A 13,927-nucleotide genomic window follows, 5' to 3' on the forward strand; every position below is an offset into this window, starting at 1 on the left:
AATATTTATTTTTCTTATGGAACTTTGCACATGTTATTAGGTTTTACACTATTTCCATCTCCCACTCCTATGTCCTTGCAAGTCTTATGGTGTCAAATAGCTGCTTTATTAAATTTCACATCATAGACCTGAAAGTTGAAAGTTTCTGATAATAAATACTGTCATTGGCAAATGGTGTTGGGGTTTTGTTGTTCTTGTTATTGTTAAGGGTTAGCATTTCAGTTTCTTTTTCTCTGGAATGGAAGGATTATAGCTGGTGTTACATATTTTGAACATTATCTTTTATTCCAGGAAAATGAAATCCTGAACTTTGCTTAAAGTGTTGTATACATTATTCCTGCATACATTATAGCACCTTTGATAGCCCATTTACATATTATTAACTCTCAGATAGGATTTCTTTGAAAGTAGTGGTTCCCTGATACTTTAGAATTTCATGTTGGTAAAGAGTCAGGGAACACTGCGTCCTTGTAATTTTCTCAGAGCACAGTCGTTCTTCTTAGGAAAGCACCTTGCTGGAGATGGTAGGAAAATTGGGTTAGAAGGATAGTATAAAGATAGACAAAGGTAAAGCATACAGAATATAAGGCATTTTATTTTTATTTAGATACTTATTTTCTTTTGTTTTCACTGACTCTACAGTTCTCCAGTAGGCAGTATTCTATGCTTTCAGAGTTTGACTGACTCTGAATATAGTTTCTCAAATATGTCTGGCTGTGGTTTCAAGCAGTAATTCCGCCCCCCACCCCCAAGTTTTAATATGATATACGTACCAAATTGGCTTGGAAATCTTTCCTCTTTGCAAACTTTGAAGAGTAGGCAGATGCCTATTTTGTCTCTGGCTCACTTTTGGTCTTGCCATTTGGAGAATAGCTCTTCCCTCTGTTGACATGGATTTAAAGTTAGGTCACCACGCTGGCACATAGCCCAGAGGGGACTAGGGCTCTGGAATTGAAAGATGTCAGCCCAGTGGGACTACTGTTTTGAACAGAGGAAATATATACCTAGAGGGGGTGGTGGGCAGTTTTGTAGTGGCTATTTTCCATCATGAGCTTTGGGAAGCAGAGCACAGTAATCTGGACTGTGGTAGGTGGGGTAGACAGGGCACATGTCCAAGAGAGAGGCAGACCAAAGAAAGAAGGTCCAGGGGTTAGAGTCAAAATTTAGTTTGTTCTGAGTCCCAGCTGTATCTTTGTTTTCATGAGCTCATTATTGTCCCTTTAGTAAAGTGTGTATTTTGCCTAAGCCAGTTTCTTTTCTGCCATTTTGTACACGTTCAACCCAAAGAATGATATTTTTCTCTTTATTTTGGTTGAGAAATCTCTAGTTTTTTATTTTAACTATTCAATTAAATACTTTTTACTATCATTCATAATGGCATGTTTTTTTGTTATCTTTTTAGTGTAGTTCCTGAAGTGCATTTAATATAGTTCCTGCACTGAATGGGATGTTATTCTTTAAAAAGCTTATATATGCAGTGTAATGATTTTTAAATTCATAATTATTTGGCTAGTTCAAAGGATGACCACTTTCACCCATTCCATCAAGTATCCCTGTTGACATTGAAAATAAATTAGGAAAGAGTACTAGGAACAGGAATAAGACATTGCAGTATGGAAAACCCAGTTTAGAATAGGCGTGATAAGATCATTTGATAGTAAGAGCCTTGAGTCATCTGTGTTCAACAAAGATAACAAAGAATGTGAGGTGCTTACTCTTTAAGACCATAAACTTATTTTTCAATATTGTCAAGATGGTACTGTTTTAGAAGAACTAAGATTAATGTATGGCATTGTCTTTGGGTTTAGTTGAACATTTCAAATACTTGAACTAATTCTTATCTATTCTTATCAGAATTGTTCTTTCTACATGTATAGGAAAATCCATATTTCTATATGTATTGGAAAACCATGAAATTGTAGTTGTATGGTTCTTGTTTTGTTGACTCTGAAGCTACAGATAATTCAGGGATGAAGAACTGGGGGGTGCTTACCTAGATAAGGCACCAGTCTCTGTTTCCCAAGTTGATGGGCTATGTGCAATTTCTGGTTCTGAGTCTAATTATGTAGAGATCCTTCAATGGGCTAGATTGCAACATGAATTCAGCAAATTCTTCCAGTCCCCTTGGGAGGCCTTTGACAAAACCACAGTAATATAGTGAATTACTTATTTTCCACTGTGAGGGCTGATTGTGATATGTTATGCAAGCTGATAGGCAGTCAGCACCAGTCAGGCAGGTCTGAATCATAATTTTTATCCTTTTTTTTAAAGGTTATATGTATCCTTTGCAACTTCCTTACCTACTTCCTCTAGGTCTTTCTAATAACTGACAGTGGTACAGTAGAAAGAATCTTTGGCCAGGCAACCTGTGTTTCAACATGGCTACACCCTTCTACTTGACTTTGATGAGCCATGGGACCTGTTTCCTCATCTATAAATTGAAGATGAAAATACCCATGTCACAGAGTTTTTGTAAGGATTAAGTGAAATGTAGCTGGTGTGAAATGTTCCATAAAATTGGGGTATGATTCCTAACAGTGCTTTTATTTTCCCAACAAATAATAATGTAAATAAAAATCAATTACTTGTGGTTAAGAGCATGGAATCTGAACTGTCTGGGTTTGAATCATGCCTTTATCAGTTACTAGCAGTCTGACTTTCGGTGAGGTATTCCAGCTCTTTGTGCCCCATTTTGCTGATCTAAAAAATGGATATAATAATAGCATTACCTTGTACAATTGCCATGGGCATTAAATGGGTTAATACTTATAAAGCACTTCCAAGTATCTACATGTAGTAATGCTATATGTGTTTGTTAAATAAACAAGCAACAAGCTAAATAAGTAAAGAGACTATCCGCCTTCCCTCAGTTGACCATGGGAAGTCCAAAATTCTGACGTGGACATTGAAGCACAGAGAGCTCTGTCTGCCTTAATGGTTACTTGTCATACTACAAGCATCTCATGGGAGGCACTGTCCAGAGCCTCTGAATCTTAGGAGGAAGTGTGATCCTACTCCCTCTGTGTGCCATTCGGCCAAGGATATCCATAGGCTCAGGTCTCCAGTCCTACAAGCAGCCACCTCCAAAGGCCTCAACTTCCCAACACGTGCAGGGCCTGGACTGGGAGCCATGATCCCTATGGAGTAGCAATTCCTCATCCTTTGCTTCCAAGTTTGGAGCAGCCTTTTTATTTTCTACCATCAAAACATGAAGGGACTGATTGCCTCAACCCCACCCTGCCTGAACAAGGATTGCTCTTCCCTGCTCTACTCTGCTTGGTTAATCCTGAGTTAATTCTCAGTCAAGAAGGGTTTCAGTATCCTCCCTTTTCCTGATACTTTCTGGCAAGATGCAGCCTGTATATCTACTTCTGGGGATGAAGACTGTGACCCTGGTAGTGGTAGAAGCTGTCCTCAGTGAGTCCATGTTTTTTTGTTTTTTGTTTTTTGTAAAGATGGATCCTGTATTTGTTTTCTGGGTCAGTTCAATCAACTTTGGCTGTTCAGGATTTAACATTTATGATTCCAATCAATAAGTGCACAAGTTAAGATAGGTAACCCTGGGTAAAATGTATACCCCCCCAAAACTTAAATTGTTCTATGCATAGTTACCAGTCTTATCTTAGTTGAGGTAAATCTTTAATTATTAATTCAACTGAGGTCCAAGGTTTAAGTTCTATAGATGCCTGAATATTTTGCTCATAAAAGAGAAGGATCTTTAGAAACCAATGGGATTTAGAATCTTCTATTGAGTGCTTTGGGTAATGCAGGTGGTCTTGACCAGGTGAGGAGGAGTTGGGAAGGGAGACTGTATAGGGAGGCAACAGGAGGACAGGGATGGGTCTTACTGGGGAAATGATTCTGATTTGTTGTTGCTTAAGTTTGTCAAATTCCTTATCACATTTTTCCAGAGAACCCTTAAGTAGCAATTTTTCAATCAGAATTTCATTTGGAGGCCTCTGCATACCAGTCAAAAGATCATGCCCAATGAACCTGAGATAATGTATTTCTTTTTTAAAAATTGAGGTATAATTGAAATAGAACATTATATTGGCTCCAGATGTACAACATAATGATTTTGTTACATTTTGTTATAGTTTTTCTTGTGATGAAACCTTGTAAGATCTCTCTTAGCCACTTTCAAGTATGCAACACAGTATTATTAACTCTAGTCACCAGACTATACATTACATCCCCATGACTTACTTGTTTTATAGCTGAAAGTTTGTATCTTTGGATTCCCTCACCTATTTCTCTTCCATTCCCCCCACCACCCAGCTCTGCAACCACTGATCTGTTCTCTGTATCTGGAGCTTGATGGTTTTTGTTTTTGTTGTTTTTTAAAATTTTATTAAACAAATTTTTTTTTAACATTTATTTACTTTTGAGAAACAGAGCGTGAGCAGGAGAAGGGCAGAGAGAGACAGAGAGAGACGCAGAATCCAAAGCAGGACCCAGGCTCTGAGCTGTCAGCATAGACCCCCGATGCAGGCTTGAACTCAAGAACCATGAGATGGTAACCTGAGCTGAAGTTGGACACTTAACCAACTGAGCCACCCAGGAACCCCTATTGTTTTGTTTGTTTGTTTGTTTTGTTTTTTGGTTTTTTTTAGATTCCACACTTAAGTGAGATCAAACAGCAATTGTCTTTCTCTGACTTATTCCACTTAGCATAATGCCCTCAAGGTCTAACCATGTTGTGGCAAATGGCAATTATTCATTTTGTTTCTTAAGGTAGGTGTTTCTCCGATGAACAGTTTTGTTTAAATTAAATGTTCCTCAGAGTGGCCCTGGAAGTATCCATCATTCTTGCTAAAATTATGCTATTTACAGAGAGAAGGTAAGATTAGGACTGCAATGAGAGTGTAGATAAGTACAGGAGTTTTCACTGTGAGGGAGAAATTTGGACTTAGAGGACCTCATGACAGCTAGCCATGGTCAAGTGACAGTGATGTGTGTACGCTTTGTGTCTTGGGCCCCCACTGTGAGGATTGGCTGCCTCTGTAGACACACCCAGAAAGTCTACACTCCAATAGGTGGAAAACCAGAAAAAAACATGCTCTTTGGATCAAAGACAAATTTCTCAAGACAAAAAAATGAATTATAGGAAGAACAGATTAGATTTTATTGGTGACCCACAGCAGAATTTGTCCAAACGGACACTAGTCCAGTGAGAACCATAAACTCTTTTATCTGTATGGTTGGCTTGGAGGCTTATTGAGCCTGTCTTGTCATCTGCTGCCTGTCTTCTACCCATGGTTCTCCTTTTTATGACAAACGACGCTCTTAGATAAACACAAAATGGAAACACAGAAGAGAGGAAAAAGAAGTATTCTGATTTCAACAACGATGCCAAACAAACTGAAACCAAAACCTGGGTACCACACTGAGAATAACTAATGTGAATTTCAACTTAAAAAGAGTGGACTTAAGACTAGGTTCTGGCTTATCAGATCAACATGGATTTGTCAAGCCACGAGCAGCCAGGCATAAGGGACCTCTACAGCCATTTCTCTTAGTCCAGTGTCCAGGTCTGAAGTAACCAGCAGTGCATACTCTATCTGGGCGGAACTTCTGGCACAACTGTGGAAATAAATGAAAACCACACCAGTGAGAACAGAGGCTGTTTATGCAGAGCTTGCCATAGTAAGGGAGTCAGTCGCCATCACTTGTATTTGGTGAGAGTAAATGGCAAGCAGAGGGGGAAAACTTTATGGTGGTGCATTGGAAAGGCTTCAGGTATGCTTTTATTGGAGGGTTATTGGCATGGGAAAGCTGAAGGTGTGTTAACTAGAATTGGGCCTCTTGTGCAATTGGTTTGGGGAAACATATTTGGCTTTCTGTAGTTCATCCTGAGTTGGAAGTAGGGACAGTAGATACAGAAACTAGCACTCGTTGACCGAGCTTTGACTGTTCTGGACCAATTACTGTAGAGGTTGTCACTTGGTTTCCTGGATTGGTTGCTGCAGAGCTTGTAGAGTTGTCAGAGTTCTGTTTCTGACGACTGTCTGCATATTCAATCTCTTAATGGTTTTCATATTAAACTTTCTTTTGGCCATACACACGCATAATGCAGACTCGTCAAACTCAACATATTTAAAAAATAGATTCAATATTTTAATGAAATTTACAAACCTCTATGCATCTGATAAATCTATAAACCCAGAAGTCAACCCTTCTCTCCCATCAAATGCTACCCATTCCCAATTGATCAATAATTCATATCGGTTTCACATCTCTAACATCTTTCCAATCTGTACTCTTACCTCCATCTTAATGGTCACTTATTATGCCTAAATTCTCATAATTTCTTCTAGGGCTCACTACTACAGTCTCAGTTTTCATTCTCTTCCAATACATTCTCTGTATTTCTGACAGAGTAACTTTTTTGAACACACAAATACCTGTATGGCTATAGGTAAAAGTCCACAATTCTTACCAGTGTCTTATCAGGTCATCTATAACCTGATCCTTGACCATCTCTCTAGCTTCATCTCTTTCCATTCCTACTCCTACAACTGTGTTCCATCAGGATGAGTAAAGTTAGTGTCCTACTTAGGTCATGATGTTTCTGTCTTTCATACTTTGGATATTGAGCACACTAACCTGAACTCTCCTCTCACTCCATCCCACCTTCCTTACACACAAATTTAGCCTGGATAAACTGTGTTTCTTGAAGATGAGCTGAGGTATCACCTCCTCTTTTATGCCTTCCACAATATCTCCCGGCCAAATGGGATTGCTCTCTTGCGTGCTACCATAGCAACATGTACATACATCTTCACAGTGGTTATCATACTTTATATTTATGTGACATGTTCCACTTAGAATATTAACATCTGTAGAGTGGAGATTATTTTTTCAAGTTCTCTCTCTTTAACCATTGTGTCTGGCATATAGAAGGTGCTTACTGCATTTTTGTTGAACTCTTAATGAAATAAGTTATAGTTAGCTGCTGGATAACCTTTGTGTAAATAAGTGCAACTTTGATTTCTAGTCCCTTTTCACATGTGCCTTTCTTCAGAGGACAGCTTTCTCTACCATGGTTGATAGGCAGGATGCTAGGTTTTATTGCTCTTGGGTGTTTTGGCTTAGTGCTCCTCCAAAACTTGTGGGTTCTCCTTACTCTTTCCAGCATCGCTGTGTCCTGACTGCTTGCCAGTCAATAACTATTACATCAGGCAGTAGACCTCTTGACTTATAGATCTTTCTTCTCCACAGGAGAGCAGAAAAGAGAATCAAGTGAAGCGTGCCTTATTTCTTTGGTTACCATCCTGCCTCTTTATAGTAGAATAACAATTTAAGAATGAATAGCTAATGCAACTTGGACTTTCCCCCTGGTTCCAGTGGGAAAGCATGTGAAGGCAGCATGAGCATTGTGGATACACCTTACCTTCTACCCTTCCTCAGCCTCTTACCCCTCCTGTAACCCCCCAGGCTTCTAGAGAAGTCTCTGTGGATTTCTATCCATGGGAGACTCATCCTCGTGCACAGAAAAAGATCCTGTTCCCTGGCCTCAATGCTGCACACCAGCATTTTATTCTTTTTAAATATGGAATGGAAGAGAAAGTCTGCCCTAGGTAATTCCATTTAGGTTTGTTATTTTGTTTTGTTTTGTTTTCAAGCACAACAATGTTTTTCTGCTGTGAAGTCTCTCAGGAATGCACCACAGCCTCACATTTACTTCAAATATACAGCTTCAAATATACAAAATTTGGCATTTTGTTTACTTAGCACTTATCTTGAATGAAGACACTTCTTAGGAATGACTGCGGTTAGGCCATATTGTTTACTCACTAAGATGAATCATAGGTAATTTCTGTTTGTAGTTCATTGTTTTGATCCCAGTGTCTTTGACTTTCACCCCAAGAAGTCAGTTTAGATGGGCCTGAGCATTGTGTCAAACTGTAGCTTTGTTTTTCATGTACATGTTCACTCTCTTAAAAGGCAATTAAAGGCTGCTTCCTTAGTGTGTGCTCAAACGGTAAAAAACAAACAACCAACCCCCCCCCCCCCGCCCCCACCAAAGAGTGGTGTTCTTCCCTGTCATGTGTTCTAGAGACTGGACTTCTTTTTAGTATTTCCACAGGTAGAGAGTAGGCAAACCTATCGCTTATCTGTGGAGGCTGTTATTTGCTAGAGGAGATCAGACACAGCACATTTCCAAAGGACAGATCTCACTTTTATTTCATTATTATTATTTTAATTAAAGGAGGGAAGTAAGTCCTACTCCATGTTGAGAATGGGAACATTTTTGTAAGTAGCCAGGTATTACCATCGTGCCCAGCAGTCTTTGGTTCCTTACCTACTCTAGAAATGAACTGCATTGCCCTTGAATGGAAATTTCTGTTATCCCAAAAAGGCTTTTAACATTTGGGTAAGAAATACATTTCTTATTAGAGTAGGATGAAATTATTTCGTTCTCTTACATGGGGATGTGGTTGGGTGAGGAGTGAGTCATGCTGGTGATGGTCATTCATCTTGTTCCATCTGCATGATGTTCATGGTCAGAGAGGCTAGATAACACAGCACTGCAATGTTTTAATAACCTCTAGTTGTATTCTGGGAAGAATGTGGTGTGGCTGGATCATATTTTTAACTGTTAAAATTTGTTGAAGTACATTTAGTCTTTTCTCCTTCTATTTTCATTTCACCATCTAAGCAACCTGACTTGTGTATCACGGTCTCAAAAGAGGAATGTTCAGGGCTGAATATAGTAGTTGGATGGAATCCCTGGCTTTTCTTCCCTGTACATTATTCTTATTAAGAAGAACTGAATTTGTAGTTCAGAAAAAAAGGACTTCTCATGATGTAGGAAACAAACTCTTGGACAGGAGAGAGAGAGAGCTGATGGTGGATTTAGGAAGAGCAGTTTCTTGTTCCTTCTTCCCGGTGGGACTCTTAGAACAGCTCATATTCATTTGTGCACAAATCACATGGTAACAGAAGATACTCACCTTGCCCTTCGCTATCTCTCTGGGGGGAAACCCACAAAAAGTTAGGTACTATTTCCTTTAGCTTAATGGGATGGAGGTTCAGATACAAAATTACTTTTATTTAAAGAAGCTGTGATAAAGCTGTAATATTCCCAGCACATAATGCTAGGGGACTAATTGTAAATTAGCTTACCACTTACTAATGCAGTGACTTTGGACAGGTTTCTTAACCCTTCCAAACCTCATGTACCTGTAAAATAGGGACAACAAACTAACCTTGAAAGATTGTTTTTAAAACTAAAGTACATGAGCAAATGTATGTCAGGGATTAGCAGGATATCATGAAATGACATCTATTAGTCCATTATTACTTATACTTGCAATGAAGTGACAATTATGCTGATATAATAGTTTGATAAAAGCCTTGTTTGGTCCAATGTGAACCTTTCATTATTATGTTGTCATCCTACCTGAATACACATTTACATGCCTTTCAAAATTTTAAAGCTATAAATACATTCTTTTCGAGTGAGAAGCTCATTGTTGGAGATAATGTCTCAAATTTGTGATGCTGACTCAATATTTAAGTGAAGAACACAAGAAATACTTGCTACTTCCTTAAATTGCAAAGATTTACTCATACTAAATTCTAATTTGTTGCATGTACATTTCAAATAAATTTGTGAGAAATTCATTAAAAATTGTAAAAATGTCAACATACAGTTTTAATTATCATACTTACTACATACTCAAAATGTCATAAAATATCAGGATTATATGAGCTAAACAAATTGAAAGCATCTTTAGGGAACAAACTATTTCTAGTATAAGGACTTGCGTCCTTATTCCCTCAATGATTCACTGTTCAATAAATGCTAATCGATGATGATACAATAACATTTTGTGAATTTAATTTTCTCAGTTTCTCTCCTCTGGGAAGGTGCATGAAAAATAGACTTTAAGTAATGTTTTGCTCATCCAACTTCTTGTCAAAGCTAGGTGCCTTTAGAGTGTTTCTCTAACCACTTAGTCCTTAGTGTCCTAAATCAGAGCTTTCTAACCATTGATACACAGTGCACTGAAAATGGGTTATGAGCGTACCTGGGGAGGACTCCCTCTACCTTCAAGTTGATGAGTGGGGTCTCAGGGTAATGAGTGCTCCCTGGTCCCTCCAGATAAGGGAGCTGCTTTCATTTACCCACAGTTTGTACATATGCTATTAATACTATCTGTATGTGTCAGGAAAGGGTAGAAAGGCTGTTGAGCAGTCTTTTTACTCTGAAAAAAGTATCTTTTCACATCTTAATAATTTATAGAAATGTTAGCTTCATGATTCACTTTTAGATTTAGACACTTGAAATTATGTTTTTCTAGGAAAAGTAAAAATAAAAACTTAACAGTGGGAAGCATCTTTCTGAGAGTGAAAAAATTAAGAACCAAGTAAAAGAAGACCAATATAATTTCAAGATGCTAAAAGCCAACTTGCTAGGAGAGTAAGTAGATCTTAAAAGTTCTTAACACACACAGACACACACACACACACACACACACACACACACACTATTTGTAACCATATATGGTGACAGATGTTAACCAGACTTATTGTGGTGATCATTTTGCAATATATACAGATATTGAATCATTACAACTGAAACTAATATAATTTTATATGTCAATAATACCTCAATTAAAAAAACTAAAGTATACATTGCTGCCTTACTGCACAGTTATTCTAGACGCTTTTTGAATAAAAATGCTTTAAGAGGAAAAAAAAGCCAACTTTCATGTAGCTTAACATTTAATATCTTTATGATAATTTATTTACAACATAATTCTTTGTATACTTTAAACTCTTAAAAATAAATATTTCAGAAATGTTGTATGGAACATCATAAAACATTCTCATAAAGACAGTTATTTACTTTTTTTTATTTTTAAAAGTTTATTTATTTATTTATTTATTTATTTATTTATTTAGAGCATGTACAAGCAGGAGAGTGGCAGACAGAGAGAAAGAGGATCCCAAGCAGGCTTCATGCTGTCAATGCAGAGCCTGACATGGGGCTTGAACTCATGAGCCATAAGATCATGACCTGAGCTGAAACCAAGATTTGGCCACTAAACCGACTAAGCCACCCAAGCACACGAACATTTATTTATTTATTTACGCTTATTTATTTGTTTTGAGAGAGAGAAAGCATGAGCAAGGGAGGGGACAATGGGATAGAGAGAGAGAGAATCCCAAGCAGGCTCCACACTTTGGGTGGAGACTGATACTGGGCTTGATATCACAACCCTGAGATCAAGATCTGAGCCAAAGTCAATAGTTGGATGCCTAACCAACTGAGCTACACAGGTGCTGCTCAGAATGACATTTAATACATTGATTTGCATCATATTTTACTTCATTATTTCTACGTAAAGATTAGTTTTATTTCAAATGGGGGAAATAGCAAAATAGAACATAACCATATGGGATGAACAATGATGAGTAAATTCTAAAAGAGTTTACTGAATAAGTTATAGGTTCAACTTCCATAGGAAAGATCCAAATAACAGTTGTTTAATTAAGACAGAGATCATTTCTCTCACAAAAGAATCCAGGGCAAGCATGATGGCTCCAGAGGTCAAGGGTCAGGTTCTTTTTTCATGCACTGTTCCAGGAACCTCAAAAAATTATTTCTCCTTCATGGTTAAAAATGTCTGCTCCAACTGCAGCCATAATGTCAATGGTCTAGCTGTGGAAAGGAATAATGTAGAGGATATAACTTTTTTTTTAATTGGTTAAACTGTAAGTTTCACACATCACTCTTCTCACATTCTATTGAGCAGGTTATAGGCATGTGGTCATGTCTACCTTCAAGGAAGGATGAGCAATGCAGTCCAGCTAAAATCTTCCTTCACTATTTAAGGGGAAAAGAGGTATTATAAAACAATTAGCAATCTGTGCAGCAAAGGACCAATGTGGAAACATTTCTCATAATCATATATGAGACAAAAAAGGGCACATTTATTCTGAACTTTAGCATACTTTGTTTTTCCTGGAAAGCCAAGGGGAGTACATGGATGTCATTTATACAGCATTTCTTTCAATCTGAGGTATGCTCCCAGAAAATAATTATTTTCCATTACAAGATACTTTTTCTGAATTATTAAAAAAAACAAAAAAACAAAGCAAGACAGTGTTTTCTTAAAGGAATCTATCTTTTATTAAGAAAAAAGTTTAAAATGTAATGGCATATGTTAGGTGTAATAATAGAAATAATATTACAAAGTTTAGTGGTGGGATAATAATGATTAAAACAATTTAGATAATTGAAATAAAATTTTATTAAGGATTTATGCAATACTTGAGCTGGGTCTGAAGGGTGAACTTGTGAATTTTCACCTAGTTCTTGGAAAAAGCAAACTTACACTCAACTTTAGCTTACTAAGAAATTGTTTCTCATCATTATAGCCAAAAGATCTGGCAATGAGAACAGAAGAACATCCTAATTTTGTTCAGGGTTCCTGAAAGCTGACTGTGAACCTCCATTGAAGATAGAGGCCCTGTTGGGCAGGGCCCTCTCTCTTCCTTCAGATCTGGGATGGTAACTTGCTCTTGCTAGTTCTGGGGTGTGCATTACCCCTGGTGGTTTTCCTACTCTGCCTCTTTCTTCCCCTTCTCCTTCTTCTTTCTCCTTTTCCTTCTTTCTGCTCCTTCTCCTCCTCCTCCTCCTCCTTTTCCTTCACTTTGATAGTTCCTTATCTAAAACCCTCCTCAGTTTGATGCTACCATCTGTTTTCTCCTGAAACCTGATGAGTATAATGTGCTATTATATATTGAAAAAATGTAAAATACACAATAAAAAAGGAGATAAAAGTCTTCTTATTCTAATACAAGCATAATTATCACACACACAAAAACAACCAGTAATGGAAGTGAAACACATAAGAACGCTATACCAGTGAGATAATTTAATACAGCATTCTTGGTCAGGGGCATGTCATGCTGACAGAAATAAAAACTTTTAGGATTGGATTGTTAAAATATAAGACATTGGGGGTGTCTGGGGGGCTCAGTTGGTCAAACTTCTGACTTTTGGTTTCGGCTTAGGTCATGATCTTGTGGTTCATGGGTTTGAGGCTCCCATAAGGCTCCAAGCTGACAGCGTGGAGCCTGCTTAGGATTCTCTCTCACCCTCTCTCTCTCTGCCCCTCCCCTGCTCATGCTGTCTCTCCCTCTCTCTGAAAATAAATAAATAAACTTAAAAAATAAAATGTTGACTTAATATACATGTATATAATTTTGACTTTATATGCTTATATACTTATGCTCAATGAATTAAACATGTAATATTAAATAATCATAAAACTTAAAATTGATCATTATTAGAATATTGGTAAGCATTTATTTATTTATTTGTTTATAATGTTTATAATTTTATTTATTTATTTTAATATATAAAATTTATTGTCAAGTTAGCTAATATACAGTGTATATAGTGTACTCTTGGTTTTGGGGGTAGATTCTTGTAGTTCATCACTTACATGCAACACCCAGTGATCATCCCAACAAGTGCCCTCCTCAATGCCCATCACCCATTTTCCCCTCCTCCCAGCCCCCCATCAACCCTCAGTTTGTTCTCTGTAGTTTAAGAGTGTGTTATGGTTTGCCTCTCTGTTTGTAACTATTTTTTCCCCTTTCCTTCCCCGATGGTCTTCTATTAAGTTTCTCAATTTCCACATATGAGGGAAAACATATGATATATGTCTTTCTCTGACTAACTTATTTCACTTAGCATCATACCCTCCAGTCATCCACGTTGTTGCAAATGGCAGGGTTTCATTCTTTTTCATTGCCAAGTAGTATTCCATTGTATATATAAACCACATCTTTATCCATTTATCAGTTGATCAACATTTAGGCTCTTTCCATAATTAGGCTATTGTTGAAAGCACTGCTATGAACATTGGGGTACATATGCCCCTATGAATCAGCACTCCTGTAT

This window comes from Neofelis nebulosa, chromosome 1 (genome assembly GCF_028018385.1).
Source record: "Neofelis nebulosa isolate mNeoNeb1 chromosome 1, mNeoNeb1.pri, whole genome shotgun sequence".
Classification (NCBI taxonomy): Eukaryota; Metazoa; Chordata; class Mammalia; order Carnivora; family Felidae; genus Neofelis; species Neofelis nebulosa.